General features: G+C 39.6%; 1 long non-coding RNA gene across 1 annotated transcript in view; it reads left to right on the forward strand.

The window, feature by feature from the left end:
- Positions 1–448: 448 nt before the first annotated feature.
- The window catches only part of LOC129647577 (uncharacterized), a 34,128-nt gene continuing 10,888 nt past the window's right edge, over positions 449–23,688 (forward strand). The window contains exons 1-2 of the long non-coding RNA XR_008712356.1: positions 449–676; positions 8,767–9,004. This is a non-coding gene — a long non-coding RNA (uncharacterized LOC129647577). The remainder of the gene's footprint in view (positions 677–8,766; positions 9,005–23,688) is intronic.

Genomic DNA, 23,688 nt, shown 5'->3' on the forward strand with positions numbered 1-23,688 from the left:
AGGCCTCCCTGTCCATCACCATCTCCCGGAGTTCTCCCAGACTCAACATCCATCGAGTCAGTGATGCCATCCAGTCATCTCATCCTCTGGCGTCCCCTTCTTCCCCTGCCCCCAATCCCTCCAAGCATCAGAGTCTTTTCCAATGAGTCAACTCTTCGCATGAGGTGGCCAAAGTACTGGAGTTTCAGCTGTAGCATTATTCCTTCCAAAGAAATCCCAGGGCTGATCTCCTTTAGAATGGATTGGTTGGATCTCCTTGCAGTCCAAGGGACTCTCAAGAGTCTTCTCCAGCACCACAGTTCAAAAGCATCAGTTCTTCGGGCGCCACCATGATTTTGCCCCAGGTAAATAGCAGGGAGGGAACACAGCTCCACCCAACAACAGAAAGTTGGATTAAAGATTTACTGGCAGCTGCGACCGGCACACTAAATGTGGCCATGAGGAGCTACCCCACGTCCGAGGTCAGGAACTTACGCCCAAAGGGCGGCGGCCAAGAGGAGTTACCCCACGTCTGAGGTCAGGGGCAGCGGCCGAGAGTGCCAGGCTGCTACGGTGTAGGAACTGCCAAGAGGAGCTACCCCACGTCTGAGGTCAAGGCGGGCGGCCGAGAGGAGCTACCCCGCGTCCGAGGTCAGGGGCGGAGGCTGGGAGGAGCTACCCTGCGTCTGAGGTCAAGGTGGGTGGCCGAGAGGTACCCCGCATCGGAGGTCAGGGGCGGTGGCCAGGAGGAGCTACCCCACGCCCAAGGCCAGGGGCAACGACCAGGAGGATCAACCCCATGTCCAAGGAGCCGTGGCTGCGGGGGCACAGGAGGGCCTAGAGGAGCTATCCCATGTTGAAGGTCAAGAAGGGTGGCAGTGAGGAGATACCCCTCGTCCAAGGTAAGGAGCAGCGGCTGCGCTTTGCTGGAGCAGCCATGAAGAGATACCCCACGCCCAAGGTAAGAGAAACCCAAGTAAGATGGCAGGTGCTGCAAGAGGGCATCAGAGGACAGACACACTGAAACCATACTCACAGAAAACTAGTCAGTCTAATCACACTAGGACCACAGCCTTGTCTAACTTAATGAAACTAAGCCATGCCCATGGGGCAACCCAAGATGGGCAGGTCATGGTGGAGAGATCTGACAGAATGTGGTCCACTGGAGAAGGGAACGGCAAACCACTTCAGTATTCTTGCCTTGAGAACCCCATGAAGAGTATGAAAAGGCAAAATGATAGGATACTGAAAGAGGAACTCCCCAGGTAAGTAGGTACCCAATATGCTACTGGAGATCAGTGGAGAAATAACTCCAGAAAGAATGAAGGGATGGAGCCAAAGTAAAAAGAATACCCAGCTGTGCATGTGACTGGTGATAGAAGCAAGGTCCGATGCTGTAAAGAGCAATATTGCATAGGAACCTGGAATGTCAGGTCCATGAATCAAGGCAAATTGGAAGTGGTCAAACAAGAGATGGCAAGAGTGAATGTCGACATTCTAGGAATCAGCGAACTAAAATGGACTGGAATGGGTGAATATAACTCTGCTGCTGCTGCTGCTAAGTGGCTTCAGTCACGTCCGACTCTGTGCGACCCCATAGACAGCAGCCCACCAGGCTCCTCTGTCCATGGGATTCTCGAGGCAAGAACACTGGGGTGGGTTGCCATTTCCTCCTCCAATGCATGAAAGTGAAAAGTCAAAGTGAAGTCGCTCAGTCATGTCTGACTCCTAGCTACCCCATGGACTGCAGCCCACCAGGCTCCTCCATCCATGGGATTTTCCAGGCAAGAGTACTGGAGAGGGGTGCCATTGCCTTCTCCAGAATTTAACTCTGATGACAATTATATCTACTAGTGACAGCAGGAATCCCTCAGAAGAAATGGAGTAGCCATCAGGGTCAACAAAAGAGTCCGAAATGCAGTACTTGGATGCAATCTCAAAAATGACAAAATGATCTCTGTTCGTTTCCAAGGCAAACCATTCAATATCACAGTAATCCAAGTCTATGCCCCAACCAGTAACGTGGAAGAGCTGAAGTTGAATGGTTCTATGAAGACCTACAAGACCTTTTAGAACTAACACCCCAAAAAGATGTCCTTTTCATTATAGGGGACTGGAATGCAAAAGTAGGAAGTCAAGAAACACCTGGAGTAACAGGCAAATTTGGCCTTGGAATACAGAATGAAGCAGGGCAAAGACTAATAGAGTTTTGCCAAGAAAATGCACTGGTCATAACAAACACCCTCTTCCAACAAAACAAGGGAAGACTCTATACATGGACATCACCAGATGGTCAACACCAAAACCAGATTGATTATATTCTTTGCAGCCAAAGATGGAGAAGCTCTATATAGTCAGTAAAAACAAGACCAGGAGCTGACTGTGGCTCAGACCATGAACTCCTTATTGCCAAATTCAGACTTAAATTGAAGAAAGTAGGGAAAACCACTAGACCATTCAGGTATGACCTAAATCAAACCCCTTATGATTATACAGTGGAAGTGAGAAATAGATTAAGGGCTTAGATCTGATAGATAGAGGGACTGATGAACTATGGAATGAGGTTCTTGACATTGTACAGGAGACAGGGATCAAGACCATTCCAATGGGAAAGAAATGGAAAAAAGCAAAATGGCTGTCTGGGGAGGCCTTACAAATAGCTGTGAAAAGAAGAGAAGTGAAAAGCAAAGGAGAAAAGGAAAGATATAAGCATCTGAATGCAGAGTTCCAAAGAATAGCAAGAAGAGATAAGAAAGCCTTCTTCAACAATCAATGCAAAGACATAGAGGAAAACAACAGAATGGGAAAGACTAGAGATCTCTTCAAGAAAATTAGAGATACCAAGGGAACATTTCATGCAAAATGGGATTGATAAAGGACAGAAATGGTATGGACCTAACAGAAGCAGAGATATTAAGAAGAGATGGCAAGAATACACAGAAGAACTGGACAAAAAAGAGCTTCACGACCCAGATAATCATGATGGTGTGATCACTGACCTAGAGCCAGACATCCTGGAATGTGAAGTCAAGTGGGCCTTAGAAAGCATCACTACAAACAAAGCTAATGGAGGTGATAGAATTCCAGTTGAGCTCTTTTAAATCCTGAAAGGTGATGCTTGAAAGTGCTGCACTCAATATGCCAGAAAATTTGGAAAACTCAGCAGTGGCCACAGGACTGGAAAAGGTCAGTTTTCATTCCAATCCCAAAGAAAGGCAATGCCAAAGAATGCTCAAACTACCACACAATTGCACTCATCTCACACGCTAGTAAAGTAATGCTCAAAATTCTCCAAGCCAGGCTTCAGCAATATGTGAACCGTGAACTTCCTGATGTTCAAGCTGGTTTTAGAAAAGGCAGAGGAACCAGAGATCAAATTGTAACATCTGCTGGATCATAGAAAAAGCAAGAGTGTTCCAGAAAAACATCTATTTCTGCTTTATTGACTATGCCAAAGCCTTTGACTGTGTGGATCACAATAAACTGTGGGAAATTCTGAAAGAGATGGGAATACCAGACCACCTGATCTGCCTCTTGAGAAATCTGTATGCAGGTCAGGAAGCAACAGTTAGAACTGGACATGGAACAACAGACTGGTTCCAAATAGGAAAAGGAGTATGTCAAGGCTGTATATTGTCACCCTGCTTATTTAACTTCTATGCAGAGTACATCATGAGAAACGCTGGACTGGAAGAAGCACAAGCTGGAATCAAGATTGCTGGGAGAAATATCAATAACCTCAAATATGCAGATGACACCACCCTTATGGCAGAAAGTGAAGAGGAACTAAAAAGCCTCCTGATGAAAGTAAAAATGGAGAGTGAAAAAGTTGGCTTAAAGCTCAACATTCAAAAAACGAAGATCATGGCATCTGGTCCTATCACTTCATGGGAAATAGATGGGGAAACAGTGGAAACAGTGTCAGACTTTATTTTTGGGGGCTCCAAGATCACTGCAGATGGTGACTGTAGCCATGAAATTAAAAGACGCTTGCTCCTTGGAAGGAAAGTTATGACCAACCTAGATAGCATATTCAAAAGCAGAGACATTACTTTGCCAACAAAGGTCTGTCTAGTCAAGGCTATGGTTTTTCCTGTGGTCATGTATGGATGTGAGAGTTGGACTGTGAAGATGGCTGAGCGCCAAAGAATTGATTCTTTTGAACTGTGGTGTTGGAGAAGACTCTTGAGAGTCCCTTGGACTGCAAGGAGATCCAACCAGTCCATTCTGAAGGAGATCAGCCCTGGGTGTTCTTTGGAAGGAATGATGCTATAACTGAAACTCCAGTACTTTGGCCACCTCATGCAAAGAGTTGACTCATTGGAAAAGACTCTGGTGCTGGGAGGGATTGGGTGCAGGAGGAGAAGGGGACGCCATAGTATGAGATGGTTGCATGGCATCACTGACTCGGACGTGAGTCTGGGTGAACTCGGGGAGATGGTGATGGACAGGGAGGCCTGGCGTGTTGAGATTCATGGGGCCGCAAAGGGTCGGACACGACTGAGCAACTGAATTGAACTGAACTGAGCATGGCCCCACCCATCAGAACAAGACCCAGTTTCCCCCTCAGTCAGTCTCTCCCATCACGAAGCTTCCATAATCCTCTTAGCCTTCTCTATGGAGGGCAGACAGACTGAAAACCACAATCACAGAAAACTAAACAATCTGATCACATAGACCACAGCCCTGTCTAACTCAATGAAACTATGAACCATGCTATGTAGGGCCACCCAAGATGGATGAGTCATGGTGGAGAGTTCTGAGAAAATGTGGTCCACTGGAGAAGGGAAAGGCAAACCATTTCAGTATTCTTGCCTTGAGAACCCCATGAACAGTATGAAAAGGCAAAAAGATAGGACACTGAAAGAGGAACTCCCCAGTTGAGTAGGTGCCCAATATGCTACTGGAGATCAGTGGAGAAATAACTCCAGAAAGAATGAAGGGATGGAGCCAAAGCAAAAACAACACCCAGTTGTGGAAGTGACCGTGATAGAAGCAAGGTCTGATTCTGTAAAGAGCAATATTGCATAGGAACAGGTCCATGAATCAAGGTAAATTGGAAGTGGTCAAACAGGAGATGGCAAAAGTGAACATTGATATTTTAGGAATCAGTGAACTAAAATGGACTGGAATGGGTGCATTTAACTCAGATGACCATTATATATACTACTGTGGACAAGAATCCCTTAGAAGAAATGGAGTAGCCATCATGGTCAACAAAAGAGTCCGAAATGCAGTACTTGGATGCAATCTCAAATACGACAGAATGATCTCTGTTCTGATCTCTCTTTCCAAGGCAAACCATTCAATATCATGGTAATCCAAGTCTATACCCTGACTAGGAATGCTGAAGAAGCTGAATTTGAACGGTTCTATGAAAACCTACCAGATCTTCTAGAACTAACACCAAAAAAAGATGTCCCTTTCATTATAGGGAACTGGAATGCAAAAGTAGGAAGTCAAGAAACACCTGGAGTTAACAGGCAAATTTGGCCTTGGAATACAGAGCGAAGCAGGGCAAAGGCTCATAGCGTTTTGCCAAGAGAACACACTGATCATAGCAAACACCCTCTTTCAACAACACAAGAGATGACTCTACACATGGGCAACACCAGATGGTCAACACCGAAATCAGACTGATTATATTCTCTGCAGCCAAAGATGGAGAAGCTCTATACAGTCAGCAAAAACAAGACCGGGAGCTAATTGTGGCTCAGATCATGAGCTCCTTATTGCCAAATTCAGACTTAAATTGAAGAAAGTGGGGAAAACCACTAGACCATTCAGGTATGACCTAAATCAAAACCCTTATGATTATACAGTGGAAGTGAGAAATAGATTCAAGGGATTAGATCTGATAGACAGAGTGCCTGAAGAATATGGATAGAGGTTCATGACATAGTACAGGAGACAGCGAGCAAGACCATTCTCAAGAAAAAGAAATGCAAACAAGGAAAATGGCTGTCTAAGGAGGCCTTACAAATAGCTGTGAAGAGAAGAGAAGCAAAAAGCAAAGGAGAAAAGGAAAGCTATACCAATTTGAATGCAGAGTTCCAAAGAATAGCAAGGAGAGATAAGAAAGCCTTCCTCAGTGATCAGTGCAAAGAAATAGAGGGAAAAACAGAATGGGAGAGATACCAAGGGAACATTTCATGCAAAGATGGGCTCATAAAGGACAGAAATGGTATGGACCTAACAGAAGCAGAAGATATTAAGAAGAGGTGGCAAGAATACACAGAAGAACTGTACAAAAGAGATTCTACATGACCCGGATAATCACGATGGTATGATCACTCACCTAGAGACAGACATTCTGGAATGAGAAGTCAAGTGGGGCTTAGGAAGCCTCACTATGAACAAAGCTAGTGGAGGTGATAGAATTCCAGTTGAGCTCTTTCAAATCCTAAAAGATAATGCTGTGAAAGTGCTGCATTCAATATGCCAGCAAATTTGGAAAACTCAGCAGTGGCCACAGGCCTGGAAAAGGTCAGTTTTCATTCCAATCCCAAAGAAAGGCAAGCTGGAATCAAGATTGCCAGGAGAAATATTCATAACCTCAGATATGCAGATGACACCACCTTTATGGCAGAAAGCAAAGAATTATAGAGCCCCTTGATGAAAGTGAAAGAGGAGAGTAAAAATGTTGGCTTAAAGCTCAACATTTAGAAAACTAAGATCATGACATCTGGTCCCATCACTTCTTGGCAATAGATGGGGAAACAATGGAAACAGTGTCAGACTTTATTTTTTGGGGCTCCATCACTGCAGATGGTGACTGTTGCCATGAAATTAAAAGACACTTGCTCCTTGGAAGAAAAGTCATGACCAACCTAGACAGCATATTAAAAAGAAGAGATATTATTTTGCCAACAATGGTCCATTTAAGTCAAGGCTATGGTTTTTCCAGTAGTCATGTATGGATGTGAGATTTGGACTATAAAGATAGCTGAGAGGCAAAGAATTGATGCTTTTGAACTGTGGTGTTGAAGAAGACTCTTGAGAGTCCCTTGGACTGCAAGGAGATCAAACCAGTCCATCCTGAAGGAAATCAGTCCTGAATATTCATTGGAAGGACTGATGTTGAAGCTGAAACTCCAATACTTTGGCCACCTGATGCAAAGAACTGACTCATTTGAAAAGACCCTGATGCTGGGAAAAATTAAAGGCAGGAGGAGAAGGGGATGGCAGAGGATGAGATGGTTGGATGGCATCAATGGACATGAGTTTGAGTAAACTCTGGGAGTTGGTGATGGACAGGGAAGCCTGGCATGCTGCAGTCCATGTGGTAGCAAAGTTGGACATGACTGAACGACTGAACTGAACGGATAACTCAAATATGCTTCAGTAAAATAAATTTAAAAATTGTGTGTACCTAGTCTAGAATTTGCATTCTTGAATCCTTTTCTTGTTTACTTTTCCTCTTACAGCTTTTTTAAATTTAATTAAATTTCGGTCCAATATATGGAGCAGTCACAGGCATATCTGAATTAATAATAGGGATAATTTGATAGTAGTAATAACTAAATGATATATTGCTTACCACATGCAAAGCATTGTTTCTAAGTGCCTAACATGTACTCTTGCCTGGAAAATCCCATGGACGGAGGAGCCTGGTAGGCTGCAGTCCATGGGGTCGCTAAGAGTTGGACATGACTGAGCGATTTCACTTTCACTTTTCACTTTCATGCATTGGAGAAGGAAATGTCAACCCACTTCAGTGTTCTTGCCTGGAGAATCCCAGGGATGGGGGAGCCTGGTGGGCTGCCGTCTATGGGGTCACACAGAGTCAGACACAACTGAAGCGACTTAGCAGCAGCAGCAACAACATGTATTAAGACATTTAACATTTTAATCAATATTTAAAATTGAATCAACATTTAAAATTCTTCCTAATGATAAATGCAAAGTTTAGCTATTTCTCCCATCAAGGAAAAATAAAATTGTTTGCAGCACATTAATCCTGTTTTGTTTTATTTGCCTAGAAAGCTCTGGGTAGAGAGTTTTCTCATATAACTTGGTGTTTTAGCTCTTTCATTGTACATTAGAGGAGTGTTTTTCAGCATGTATCTTGCGGCTTTTAGTTCAAGGCTGAATGTGGTTTTTTCTCACAATGTTTATATTTGTGCTAAAGTGGTATGGACTCGTATGATTATGTAAGGTTTGTTGCTGCAGGCAATATTATGCAATTGCTTAAAATCTAACTCAGTTCAGATGGTTAACAGTCTTCAGTGGCATTTAACTCCTGCTTTGTGTTCATATGCATTCAAGTACTTCAAGACAGGAGTTTAGCTAGCTTCCTGGGGTGACTTTCTGCCTAATATTGTTTAAGCTACATTTCAAATATAGGGGAGAGAAGGGAAAAAAGAAAAAGGAGAAGAAAAAGGACACATATAGTACGCATATAGGACACGTTGTCATTCATTACCCATTAAATGTCTAGGAGGTTTTTTTCCCCCCAGCTATGAACCAGAGATACAATTAGCCTGAAGGGCATTGCTTTCTGGGTGATTCAAAGCGGAGTTTCCCTGTGAGTGTTGAATACTGAATGTGTTTGGCTATAGTGTCCCCCTGTCTAGTTCAGTTTTGATGATTTTTCTTGGAGTCCCAGTACCATACCTGGCAGTTCGTTAATGCTCCATATGTAATAGAGTGAAGACATCAAGGTTTAAGGCAAGAATTTAAATATAGGAGAGTTTTAGGAAGAAGTTGTTTTGAGGATAAGGACGTGTTTCATCTCGAGAAGTACCAGGCTGGGCTCTGCTATCGATTTTTTTTTTTTTTTTTTAGGATTGATAATAATTTATGTTGAGTATGGAACAGGAAGATCCAGCCACCAACCCCAAGTAAGAGCTCCTGTGGCATGGAGGACAACACAGATCTTAACAAACAATTCTCAGAAGTAGAGCCCACAGACCTCCCCCACTGCATCTTCTATGGGTTTAGTGTCGACGGACAGGACTCAACAACCAAGGCATTGATCTGAACAAAGCTTAACTCACAGAAAAGAAGAAATACAGCAAGATCAGTATCTGTAGAAAGGCCGTTGGGTCACTCTGGATTATCAACTCAGGGTGGTGGACTGCACACAGCCCTCTGCGTGTGTTTATGTGTGTGCTTAATTGCTCAGTCATGTCTGACTCTTTGCGACCCCTTAGACTGTAGCCCGCCAGGCTCCTCTGTCTGTAGGAATTTGCCAGGCAAGAATATTGAAGTGGGATGCCATGCCTTCCTCCAGGGGATCTTCCCAACCCAGGGATCAAACCCAGATCTCCTGCATTGCAGGCAGATTCTTTATTGTCTGAGCCAACCGCAGGCAAAGACTAACTACTCTTCTCAATGTGGGCAGATGGGCTGGAGTGGGTGGTGTGTGGCCAGGTGTCATATGATGCACAAGCTTAAGCAATGCAGTGACATTCACTAGTACACAGCACAGATGAAAGGTTACTCCTAATGAGGAAGAAGGGGCTATGTGACAACTTGCCCCCAACCCCCAGTTCCACATCGGGGAATGTTCCAGGCCCAGGAATAGACAATCCCAATAGGGCAATCCCAAAGTGGCAGATGGAGTAGTAGCTACTTCTGCAACAGTAGGGACAGGGCAGTGGAGAGTGAAGGATGAAACTGGAAATGCCTGTCCTGGAAATGAGAACTTAGGGTGACTATCTTCATTCCTTCCATCTGTTTTATGAATGATAGGCATTGATAATCAATCTTGGAAGTCTTCATAAATGAATTAGGAGGCAAAGTCAGAACTGTTTTTCATTTTGCCCTTAAAATATTTTTCAACAATTTTTTTTTCAAGTGGCCACTTCCAGCTAGATGGAGTTAATGTATGACTTGAAATTGATGTATTCCAGGACTAAAGATACTGTGAAATTAAAGACATGTCAACTTTGAGGTAAGAAGAGAGTGGAGGAGGGGTATCCGTATTAAAGCAGACCTGTGAAGTGCAGCCAGCTTCCTAAGGAAGAAGAGGGGATCCCAGCAGGGGAGAAATGGATCTCATAAACTCAATTGGGTTGGCATGGATGGATGAATGAATGAATAAATAATGAGAGGTACATTTGAATTAGTCAGAATGTCTGTATTCCCCTCATGGCATTTCCTTCATTTTTAAACAACCTTGGGCAAGCCCCATATGTCAGATATTTCCTAACAAAGCAAAGATGGGAAGTGTGGCAATATCCTGATAATTCAGGCAAAACCTCCACTTCTGTTTAGTATACAGAAAATACCATTGGGAAAGAGGAGCATAAATAAAAATGTGTTTTATTTTATAACAGCATTTCATTGTCATTTTTATGAATTTATATAACTTTGTTTACTTAGGAAAATCAATGGAGTTCTATTAATGTTTATAAACTATTACAGAAAGAACCATGCACTGTAGATTAGCATTAAAGTCCAGTACTCATGTAAGAAAACTTAAGTTCTTGTTTCTCAGTCATTGGGCCAAACTCTGTATCAGTCGTATTTCAACTTACTAAAGCATTCCAATAAAAAGTGCAAAAAGTCCTAAATGTATATGGAAAAATACAACACACAACCAACACAGAATGCCTTCATTTGCATTTTCCTGAAGTTATTTGGGGTTGTGTTCACAAATAGAAAGAAAAGAAAGTGAAGTTGCTCGGTTGTGTCCGACTCTTTGCGACCCCATGGACTGTAGCCTGCCAGGCTCCCCCTTCCATGGGATTTTCCAGGCAAGGATACTGGAGTGAGTTGCTATTTCTCCTCCAGGGTATGTTCCTGACCCAGGGATTGAACCTGGGTCTCTCGCACTGCCAGTAGACTCTTTACCATCTGAGCCACCAGAGAAGCCCTGTGTTCACATAGTTTTAACCAAATATCTTGGTGTCCTTCTTGATGTGAGGCTCACAATTTTACTTCTCTGCTCCTTGCTTTAGCTTATCTGCACATCATCATTTCCTTTTGGACTCTTCAGTATAATTTAAAAAGAAATTATATTATGTATATCTTAGTTGTCAAAAACTTAAAAATCTGTAAAATTCTTCAACTCAAAGTAGCCCCTGTTAACATTTTAGTAATATAGATTCTTTTAAAAAACACAGAAGAAATTCTTTTTATGAACTCTTTCATAAAATATCTTTGTCCCCCCACAATATTTTATGTGAGAAGTATCTTTTTTCTATAACAATAAATTAGTTTTTATATAAAATGATCGATACATCACTTTTCATTGCTGCATAGTGTTCTATTATGCAGGTTTAACACAAGTTACTTAACCAATTCTTATTTTTGGATATAACATTTGTTTCCAAACTTTGTAGAATTGTGAATACATGAGATAATATCCTTGAAGCTAAATCTTTGCCTTCATCCTTAATATTCATTCTATTTGGAAGTGCTATGTAGGGACAAAGAATGTGCATGTTGTTAAAATTTCAGCTGTAGCTTGCTGAATTGCCTTTTAGAAAGGTCACAGATGTTATCTCTCTGAATAGCTGTGTGTGAAAGCCCACGAACCCTTGGTGATATCCCTTTTCTTTCTTCATTTTTCATCTTTGCCAATTTGACAAATGCGTATTTCATTTTAATTTGATATTATAAATTTTATTAATGAGTCTGAGCATATTCTATTTGCTGTTTGGTATTACATGTTTTGTGCATATTCTGAATTTTACCATTTTTTCCATTAGTTGTTTTTTGTTTTTCATTTACTCAAAAATAGCTCTATTTATTAAATATACAAACCCATGGGACTGGATGCATTTCAGAATTTTAAAAATCCTTCAAAATCCTTTTTAAAATCTTTTAAAAAATCTTCAAAATCCTCTATATTAGGATTTTGAATTGTGAGTAAGAAACCCCTCTAATTTCCTTTCTTAAATTATTGTCACTGCAATGACCACTAGCAAAAATATAATAATGACCATAGCAGAAAGTGGCCTGAATCACCCTCTTAGTGATCTTTCTTTAGTGCCATGAACTAAATTGTGCCTGAGCAGAGAATAAAATAGCTCATCCCAAAGTATAATAGAAAATTGAATAAATTATTTTTACTTTTCAACTAATAGTAAGGTCATGTTTTCTTCCTTATCTAAATATTTTAAACTAAAGTTATGTTTGCCTCCTGGACTTTCTTTTTACTTTTGATTTTCTGGATGAGTTCTTTTCTGCAATGCTTCATAATGCTAGTATAGACATAGCCAGAGTATTAATGACCTGAGGACCTCAATTTCGGATGAAATAGTTATCACCAATCAAAGTAATTTTGCCTTTTGGGGACTTGCATCTAGGGTCAAAGGCAGGCTCTTAGTAGGGGCTTCATGAGGATGGTTTGAGTGGTAGTCCTTTATGGGGAGGAGGTGGGGAGACCGAGTCTTCATCAGCTTTGCAGAAAAGCACTGTCTCAATCTGACCCCCATGCTTAAGAATCATCACACTACATCCTGATTCTCCACCAAGCTCAAATCTCAGAGCTTCATCTTTGATTCAGCTGGTACAGTGGGGATGGATATTCATATCTTTATAGACATGTCGCCTTCCCACCCCTAATTTTTTTTCCTCATGGTGTTTGGTGTTAGGGTGAAGGGCGAAGGCCACATTTGAACATAAGTCAGGTTTTTTCATTTTATGTGGGGGAAAGCCGGGGGCGTTTGCAGAACTTAAAACAGAAATCAAACCTTTAAAGGTCGACTGTATGTGTCCTGCCACTCATATTCTCTTCTGGCTTCTAACTTTCCTTAGGCTTAAAATATATCTGGAGCCGCTGCTTTCTTTGTTCTTTGGAGAGTTCATTTCTTATTCTTTCGAACAAAACAAAACAACAAACAAAAAAACAACAAAAACTCTACTGTTGGTTTTTTTTTTTTAAAGGGCAACAAACAAAGTAGTTTTGTTGATCATGGTTTCAGAGCCTGAACGCAGAATAAAACAGGTCCACTGTTATTTCAGAAGTGTCTTGCTGAACCTTAAGTGGCTGGTGTTCTCAGTGAGTAGAATAGCCTGCATCCAGTGGTTTACTGACTGTGAAATCAGGAGAAATTGTGGCAGGAGAGGAGGATGCTTCAGTTTAAAATGAAGACAGATAAGTAAATGCATCTGGTAAGAAGGCTAATTTAATATTCCCCAATATCTTCTTTAACAAAACCAGCTACAAAGTTTGGCATCAAACCTTCTTTTAATCTTCCACCTCTTAGTGGTTATATCAGTATACATATTATAGACTGGAAGTTTATAGTTGATCAAAAGAATTCCCTGGTGACTCCAGGTGGGAATGGATCTGCTTGCAATGTTGTAGTCCCAGGTTTGATTGCTGGCTTGGGAAGTTACCATGGAGAAGGGAATGGCTACCCACTCCAGTATTCTTGCCTGGAGCATCCCATGGACAGAGGAGCCTGGCAGGCTACAGTCCATGGGGTCACAAAGAGTTGGACATGACTGAACAACTAACACTTTCACTCCAAAACATTTGGTTGAGTGCCAGGAATGCTGTTTAGGGATTTTTGTCACATTCAGAATGTATCATTAAAAGAATCAGAATAAAGAAATTCTTGACTTGCTTCCTATTCTAGAGCATGCCTATAGACTGATTCTTTTTCACCATTGTTTTAAATATGTAAATAAGAGCTGTCTCAGGCTTCTGTGAGGAAAAAAAATTGTAACAAGGTAAATATATTTTCTGCATTATAGATCACAAGTTTTAATTTAGTGAATATTTTTGTTCTATTCAGTTCTTAGGAGAAATAAGCATTTCTTACCCCTGCACATTTATCAGTGTTTCTACCTCTGCCTATTGATTCCCAACTCTCTCACTTCTTCTCTAACCCACATTCTTAATTCTGCTCATTGAAGTCTCTGTCTTTTTTATTAATTCATTTTCAATGGCTGTATGCTGGGGAAAGAATATGAGCCCAGCCCAAGCAAAGAAGCCCCAATCATCCTGGAGTTTACAATCTAAAGAAATCTGCCTTGATTTTCTTTTGCTGCCGTTGCTTGTACCCTGATTAGAAATATTTGCTTTTCCATTCTATAGTTCTCTTTACACTTCAAACCTTGTTTTAGTCATTTCTCCTCTTTGTAGAGTTTGAGTGCTGATAGACAAAATAGTACCCTCTTCTTACCTGAGTTGTGAACCAATGGAGACAAAGCAATAAGTTGAGTGGGATACAAAATATCATATTTATTTTTGTAAAACTCAAAATGGGCAGTAGACAGATGGGGTTCTTAATTCTGAACTTCAAAATTAGACAGTTACCCCATAAAAAGCACCCTAGAAAAAGTAAACAGAACTATGGGCCACCTCCACTAGATGTGGAATACTATAAAATTAACTTTTAGTAAACCTTAAAACTTACAAGGGGGAACAGCTGGGTCCCAGGGAAGAGGGTCAAGAAAGGGAGGAGCTATTATGCCCAGTTTGCCCTTTCAAGCTGGACATGAGTGAATGAGAGGCATATAGAGTTGGGCTGGATGTGGGCTCCCTCCACATCTTGAGGGGGAAGAAGTGTCTCCATCCCAAAATACTTAATTTCCCTTCCAGCGGGTGCCTTTTGAATTTATTTTCAATCCTGTAGAGTAGCTAGAATGCAATCAGCATTCTATAAATATTTACTACATGAATTTATTAGGAGATTAACTCATTTCCGGAATTTATTTCAAAGCAACAAACAAACAACTAAAAAGCATTCTTGGACTGAGTAAACTCCAGTATTTACTGCCTTGTAAATAGCATCTTCTATCTCATGCATATTTTGATAATATTTACAATGTCAAGGTAAAACCTTCAATCATTTAGATTCAAGTATATCCAGTCTTCTATACTTACTGAGATAAAAACAGAAATCTTAAGTGTCTTCAAAAAATAAAAATTTCAAATCACTGTGGGCTGAATTTTGTGAGGAAGGTCTGAGAAGACCTCTTGGTGACTCTAAGAGCTTTTTAGAAATCTTAAAACTTTTAATAGCATCATGAACTGAAAATCTGGATTGTGGTAGAAGAGAGGAATTATAGGAAGAGAAATTCAGGAGAGAAGGAATCTTTGGCAATTGAGCTTAAGAAAATCTGATGCTCTTTCAGCCATACATTTTAAATATTTTTAATTATCTATGTCCCCATCTACCAAGCATGTGATGTAAGTCTTTGCTGATAATAGAACATCTGCTGACTTGGTCAGGGAAACAGCCCTTCATTTAATCGGGGATATGGTCTGATTTCCCTAACAGCAAAGTTTGCCTTAGGGTTTACCATTAATTAATTGCATCTAAATATTAACTGACATCCAATCTAGGGTTTGAGCAAAACTCCCCTCCAGAGCACGTCCTCTTTGGAAAATTTAACATTTCCATTATGAAAGCCACCAGGATGAAATACTCTTAGAAATGTGGCAGTTGAGGGCATATAGCTTGTTCAAATTGAGGAAGGAGAAGAGAAAGACCAAGAGAAATGACTGTAGGGAGGGGAATGGCTAGAGGATTGATTCATGACAGCTTTTGAAGTAATTGAATCAAAAAGAATGGAAGACCGGTTTGTGACAATTCTTCTTGTGTTAGAGTTGTAGAGTCCAAGGAGTCAGGGAGTTGTGATGAACAAGAAGAAATCTTATGAGAACTTCACCCTTGAAAATGCTTTTCCTCCATAGTGGAGAGGTTTGTCAGCAAGAATAACTAAAATCTCATGGTCTTGAGCCATAGAGATGAATTATATTAAGTTTGTTTTCCTTTTATTACTAAAGAACTGACTCTAGTTTGAGGTGAAATTACAAAGTAAGGGAAACTATTTATCTCATGTTCAAGAAGTAAATAATATGTTAGATTTGATGCTACAATCTCATTCCTCACAGGGAGTGATTTTGTTCTAGGGAAATCATTCAAGCAGAATCTTTTCTCCTTATGGCCATCTCTGTGAAAACTGAGATCATCTGTGTTAACTTAACATTTCCTTTTAAAAATTCTTATCCAGGAATATCAAACTGTAAACCAACTTCACTCTTTGCTTTAGGATATTCTTGTACACCAATTTATCCAGGCAAATATTGTGCTTATCTGGGAAAATTGCTAAATAAACAGGACAATAGGTTTCTCACCTGGATTAAGCATATATTGATCAGGACAGTAATCAGCTCATCAAGACTTGCTCTGAGACCCTTGCCTTGTTGTGTCGACTGATACAAAACTACCATGTCACAAACTTCATCCAGTCCTAACAAGCAATGTCTTGAAAGATCTGTCTTGAATCACTTGAGCCCCAGTCCCCAAGCCTCATGAAAACCCTTCAATTTCTTTCCTCTTTGGGGATGCTATTAGGACTCTAGTAAACCTGATGCTTCTCCAGGCTACAGTAAGTTTAAGAAACTTCCCTTTGCTTGACCAAAAGATTTAGTGATCTTATTGGGCAATAAAAGGCTCAAGTAACTGAAGGTTTAGTGTGTAGGTAGAAGCATCTATCCATATGGATACTAAGCACTCTCAGGGTGTTGTCCAGATTTCAGACTTTAGTGTCAGGGAAATTTGGCATTGGAGGTGCCAATGACATTTGGGCATAGGGTGCCACAGTGAGGAGACAAAGGTGATGCTATAGTTGAATAACAAGACCCTCAGGAGAGCAAATCTGGGGACATTAGAAGAAAACTAATGGTCTGGGTCCAGGTGCAAGACTAAACACCAATAATCAACCTCCTCTCTTTATTTTGAGATCTCTGCTTTGTAGGAGAATGAGGTTCCCCTTTAGATTCAGATAGTATTCCACAGGGATCAGAGCCCATTGAAACTATTTGAAGAGAATAATATATGATCTGAAAAGCTCGTTATCATTCATCTGCCACTGTGTTTCAAACTAGGTGACTTGGGCTTACCTAGGCTTATGGTATCAGCAGCAGAATCAATGGAGAAGGCAATGGCACCCCACTCCAGTACTCTTGCCTGGAAAATCCCATGGATGGAGGAGCCTGGTAGGCTGCAGTCCATGGGGTCGCTAAGAGTCGGACACCAATGAGCAACTTCACTTTCACTTTTCACTTTCATGCATTGGAGAAGGAAATGGCAACCCACTCCAGTGTTCTTGCCTGGAGAATCCCAGGGACGGGGGAGTCTGGTGGGCTGCCGTCTATGGGGTTGCACAGAATCGGACATGACTGAAGTGACTTAGCAGCAGCAGCAGCAAAATCCAAGTCAGGGACAGTTTAGGTAAAAGAAGCATAGGACTACTTTTTTTTTTTGAGTTTGAAGTTGGCTAGAAATTTTAGTGGAAATCCAAAAGGCATTTAAAAATTCAGGACTAGCTCTGAAAAGAAGAGACCATAGACATGCAGATTAGAGATTTAATTGTGGAGAGGTGAGTATTGAAGTTTTGACCAAGATCTCTGTAGAGCCAAGCAACTCTTCCCAAGATAGTCCCATCTTTCAATTTGCTTTTCAAATTTTTATTTTATTTTAAATTATTATTTCTTTTAGTACTCAGAGATTTCCTTGCCATACAAAGTTTGTGCAAAGTTCCATTTTTATTGTATGTTTAAAACTGTCATGCATAGTTGATACTGTTTTTGTTATACTGATCGGTCCTTTTGTGACTGGTGGGTAAGGCACATTTTTCCTTTTGACAGTTGGCTTGCAATTTTTTTCCTGTGTATGCCGAATTGCTTTCTTGCTCTTGCAAATATATTCAACATCACAGTTCTTCCACATGACAGACAGAGAAGGCCCTGGCAGATTCCAACCTCAGGAAGAAATTATGTCTATTTCTATCCAGAGAGTCATGTGTGTTTGTCAGGGGACACCTTTGAGTTCTTCGTGCACTTCCATTAAATGGAGGGCATGTGATATGATATTCTTTGATGTCATTTTACTCTACTAGATCACTGTATTTTTAATTAATTTTAAACAGTTGATTAAAAATTAGATTCTGACAGCTTTTTAGAGGATTCCACCTAAATATTTTAAAGTAAAATGTCAGGGTTCATGATGATTGGACTTGATTATCTGTGATGTTTGGGATATTTAAGTAAGAAATAATATAGTTTGAAGTATTAATGACAAAATATAAAGTTTCTGATGATGAAGATATGCAATTGGATAAAAATTTCTAGAATGTTTGAAACAGTATATAAATTCTGCAATAGTTTGTAATTTATTTATTTATTTTTTTGGCCATACTGCATAGCATGTGGGATCTTAGTTCCAGGACCAGGGATCCAACCCAAGCCCCCTGTAGTGGAAGTATGGTATCTTAACCACTGGGTCTCCAGAGAAGTCCCTTTAATCTACTTTTGCTGCCTTTTACTCAGAGATACTGATCCTCCTTTGGTATCCTATGACATCTTCAATTCAAATTCATTATGATTATTCTATAGAATGTGAGATATGTCTGTTGTTTCTTTCTGAGAATGTTGTATTTGTTGAAACTCGTTCAATGTTCCTTCTGAGAAACTTATTTAAATTTGCCTGATGTAACCTGTCTGTACACACACACACACACACACACACTCATATTATGAATATACATAATATAATATTATATTCAGGATCTATTTAATATCCTTAAGATGTCAATTACTACGAGTTCCCAGAGGGTAGGGCCAGGTGTTTCCCAACATCTTCCCCTTTGTACATGCAGTTTTTTCCTACAACAGAAGTTATACACAACAATTACTTTTTATATTGAGGTGTTTCTATCCTAGTGAAGCTCCATTGCCCATATTTAATCCCTCATCTCTATAATCTATTTATGATCTTTACCATGTGTATATCTCTATTTGCTAAATTTCGATCCTAATCTTTGGATAACCAATATTGTCACTTTATAATTTTGCTATGATATTATTTTAGTTTCGGGGGAAAAATGGCAGCTGAATGTCACCTTTATTTGCATCCAGAAAACTTATAATAATACACTTTACTTAAGTCCAGGAAGTTTTCACACTGTGATGGGAAACAGATGATTTACAGCTCTTAGCGATCATTTCAGAAAAGAACCATCATAGATGTCTAGTGAAATACACTTTGGTTCCTGAGTAAATATATTGCTCTAGCAGTAGCTAGATCCTTACCATGATGTTTCAGATCATATGTTCTTTCTGGAGTGTAATGTCTAGAAAATTTACTAGAAATGACTATTAGACTAGAGCAGTCATTCTTACAGTGTGTTCTCAGACCAGCAGCATCAGTATCACCAGGGAACTTGTCAAAATATAAATCCTCTGGTTCCATCCCAGACCTGTGGTATGAGAATGTCTGTGGGTGGAACCAGCATTGTGTTTTAAGGCCTCCTAGTTGATTCTGATACACAGAAAAGTTTGAGAAATGTTGGTCTAGCAAGTGACTGATGTTTTAAAGAGATCATCCAACATCAAGACAGTATGATTAGAGGACTTGGTCAAATGTACAGTTTTGGGTCTCAGTTTACCATCTATAAAATGTGGGCTTTGTACCAGGTAATGGTTAATCTACACTCCTAACTCAGTTCTGGTGTTATGGGTCCCTCCTCAAACCTGATTGTTGAGAAGGTTTCTCCAATTAGTCTTGTGGCTCAGTTCAGTTGTTCAGTCGTGTCCGACTCTTTGTGACTGCATGGAGTGCAGCACACCAGGCTTCCCTGTCCGTCACCAATTCCAGGAGTCTACTCAAACTCATGTCCATCACATCGGTGATGCTGTCCAACCATCTCATCCTCTGACATCCCCTTCTCCTCTTGCTTTCATCTTTCTCAGCATCAGGGTCTTTTCCAAGGAGTCAGTTCTTCGTATCAGGTGACCAAATTATTGGAGTTTTAGCTTCAGTATCAGTCCTTCCAATGAATATTCAGGATTGATTTCCTTCAGGATTGACTGGTTTGATCTCCTTGCAGTACTGTTTAGTAAATCATTTCTGGTCATTTGCCTTGGTATTCAAATATTAACTTAAATAAAACGAAGTAACTTTATAACTGGATATTTATATTTATAACTTATAAGTTATAAACTTTATAACTTTGTATTTATTCTTATACTTCAGTGGCCTTCTGCAGTGGGAGGCTTTCAGTAGCACACGTATTATGTGACATATGGGACCAATTCCTGGCTTCAACCTGCCAGTTCAGTACATTCTGGCAGATAGGATCACTGGGTAGCAATAGTTTCATGAATTCATCTCTTATGGTCCTTTTTCCTGTACCTTAGAGAAAAATGGTGGAAGTCTACGAGAATGAGACAAGCATTTCATATCTTATTAAGTTAGCATATTGGATATTAAAGTTTTTAGTCTATAGATGCAGGTGTCTAAAATGAGTTCTAAAGACTAAATTCAAACTTTTATATCAGTTTTAAGACAAATACAGTTATTCTTCTAATCACCTAGGTACAAAAACATGGAATCTTTGAATAATTCATTTATCTTCTTTATCCTAATGGTCATTGAAGATTGTCCTATCAATTACTTTTTCATTTACAATGTTTTGAATTAATCATTTCCTCTATATTCTCCTAATCCTGCCCTTCACCTTAGAATACATGCATGGAGTTTTTGTAACCTGTGTCTCTACTATAACAATATCTTCTTAACGATGTCTGGACTACATTCTCCTCAAATCTCAATAAAGAACATAAACATGGCCCTAAAAAGAGACACTTCCTATAAGCCATTTTTGCCAAGTGCAATTTAGGGCTTAATAAATCAATATCATGACATGTTATTGAACAAAGGAAAAAAGGAGTTTATTTTTCTTCAGATGCTGCCTCTTTAAGATGAATCTAATTCCAGAGGTTGCTTTAGTGGAGAGTTTAGTTGGTTCTCTCCATATTGTGCTAATAGTGTACAGGAATACACGACTTGACTGTCTCTGACTGTCTGTCTGTCAGTCTGGCGCTTCCCCCAAACAAAATACTATTTTCAGGAAAAACAAATCTGAGACCAAAAATAAAACAGGAATAAAATTGTGTTCCAGTTTGTATAAATGATCTAACCTCCTTTTAGTCACCTGGGCCTGGAATGGCTGCTTTAGCAAATTTCTTACTCCATCACCTTGTTAAAAATACAGACAGTTGTATAACTTTGTCTAAGCTCATGCATTATTGAGATGATAAATCATAGTGGCTTTGAAAGAGCCAATATGCTCCAGCTGCCTCTCATGCAAATTAACTGCATGTGCTAAACTCCTTATGGAAATTTCAGTGGCTAAAAATATTATGCACAATCAAAACCCAATGTGATTTTTGCTTTATCCCTAAAATATTTCCCAAGTTAGTAGATATTTTAATGAGTTTTCAATTCTGATGACTTCTTAATTTTGCTTTATTTTAAAGAACTAACTTCTTTCCCCAACACACACACACACACATATACGCAACTATACATATATATAAAATACATAATCAGTTCTCATTATTAGCAGTAATTATTCTCTATGAAGCCACCCAAAATACTGAATTAGCAAATATTAATCTATTGCTCCTAGGGGAAGTGCAAGGCTAGGTTCCTGTGAGCCTCTGGTCACATTTTGGGTAACTGATCAATACATAGCCTTGTTTCATGTGTCTCTCTTTAAAGACATTTTGTTTAATACGTATTGTTGATTCATCAACATTGGATATGACCATCAGCTCTGTAACTCATGTCTGAATAAAGTTTAGCTAAAACACATATTTTCTCCATAAGGCACATCACAGCCTTCTTGTGCTTGGGAATTCTAGATAACTCTTTAGTACTATAGTGGAGGCCCATTTTAGACAGTGAAATCCTTAACAGAAAGCACAAAAATACAAAAACCTTCGCAGTAAATATACTATGGACAGGACATTTGTTTATAGTGTGAAAGCTAAAACAGGATGGCAAGCCAGGAATACCTGAGTCACAAAAATTTTGCCACTGCGCACTGCTGCTGCTGCTGCTGCTAAGTCGCTTCAGTCGTGTCCGACTCTGTGCGACCCCATAGACGGCTCCCCACCAGGCTCCTCTGTCCCTGGGATTCTCCAGGCAAGAACACTGGAGTGGGTTGCCATTTCCTTCTCCAGGTATGCTAATGACCATGAGAGCTACCACAAGTATGAGTCTTCATTGGCTGGGGATGGGGTTGCAGATACATTTTAGGCAAATAGGAAAATCTGTAAATATGGGGGAAAAAAGAATCAACTTTGTGATAATTAGATACGGGTAGAATGTGTTAAAAATTTTGAACCTTAAACCTCAAATAATACAAGTCTCCAGGAACACTATAGTGTTCTACAAATTCAAAGATCTTTAAGTTTCAGAGAGCTCATTCTGGGAATTTCTATTCAATAAAAGTTAATTGATTTTCATCTTCATTTTCTCATATATTTAGGTTTTAATAAATATAATTACATTTTATTGAATAATGTAGTAAAATTACATTTTATTGAATCTTAATTTGGTTTAGCTTTTCTGGTATCTGCTATGTAGCACATGCAGCATGTGGTCAGCCACTTGTAGTTGGATTGTTAATCCACACTCTCTCTAGAACTGTAGATATGCTAAAACATCTAGCACGTGACTATCTAAGCAGAACATTCTCAAAATAAATGTACACTGAGTTACTGATGAAATGTTTCTTCTTCAGTCCCATGTAGTTCTCTATGGTGGTGGTTTAGTTGCTAAGTTGTGTCTGACTCTCATGACGCCATGGACTGTAACCTGCCAGGCTCCTCTGTCCTTGGGATTCTCCAGGCAAGAATACTGGAGTGGGTTGCCATTTCCTTCTCCAGGGGATCTTCCCAACCCAGGAATCGAATCCAGGTCTCCTGCATTACAGGCAGATTCTTTACTGACTAAGCTAGTAGTTCTCTATAGTCTTACACAAACTTCCATGCATTGAAACAGACATGTTATGGTCTTCTTAGACAGCAGAATACTCTATCATTTGTTAAACCTTATTATTCCAAACAAATTTTTAGTCACTTTGAAAGTGATAATAATTTTGACTTGGGGTAGATTTTATTACAAAAGTGAGGTTATTATAAATCAATGATTGAGTTGCAAAGCCCTGAATGTTTTTTAAAAATTGTGATTAACTTATGTACTTTGCCATAGAATGAATAACTGTGATGAAAAAGTAGCTTTATAGATAATTAGATGTACATAAACTACATTAAATATTTGAAAATGTAAACCCCAAATAATACATCTACAAGTTTCAAAGTGTCCCATTCTGGGGATTTCTATGAACTTGAATTTATCTTCAAGTATAGTTTCTTCTCAAGTGGTTTTACCATATTTTGTTACTGCTATTTTTTGTATCTGTATACATTGCCTATTATTTCGATGATCAAAACAGGTTATTTTCCCATGGTTCTTTGTTTCTTAGCTATTGATGTGAATGATTAGTTCAGACAATCCCAACACTCAAAGACATTAAATGATCTCATTGAGATACAGCTTATGAGTTGCCCATGATTTTTACATGAATTGCATTTCTATATTTTATAGGTAGATTTACTTTTTTCCCTCTTCAATTCATTTCCCAATCCAATGTCCTATTAGAGCAATGTTTCTCCTTGTCTGCTTTCAGTATCCCTTCTTTGACTCTAAATGCAGCTTTTAAAAGAATATAAGCTAGAAAAGTCAATTAACTTTCCAATTCCTTTTATTCATAAGCTGGATCCCTTTAGATGATTACTTTTGATAATAACTCTTTTTAATCAAAAGTGTTACCTCTTATTTCAAAGTTCTCCAGATTCATTGTGGAAGAATGAAACCTTTGATCTCTATGTGATATTACTCTAATTTATTGTGGTCATACTATACAAACATGCTACTTTTAATG

The sequence above is a fragment of the Bubalus kerabau genome, chromosome 3, assembly GCF_029407905.1.
Source record: "Bubalus kerabau isolate K-KA32 ecotype Philippines breed swamp buffalo chromosome 3, PCC_UOA_SB_1v2, whole genome shotgun sequence".
NCBI lineage: Eukaryota > Metazoa > Chordata > Mammalia > Artiodactyla > Bovidae > Bubalus > Bubalus kerabau.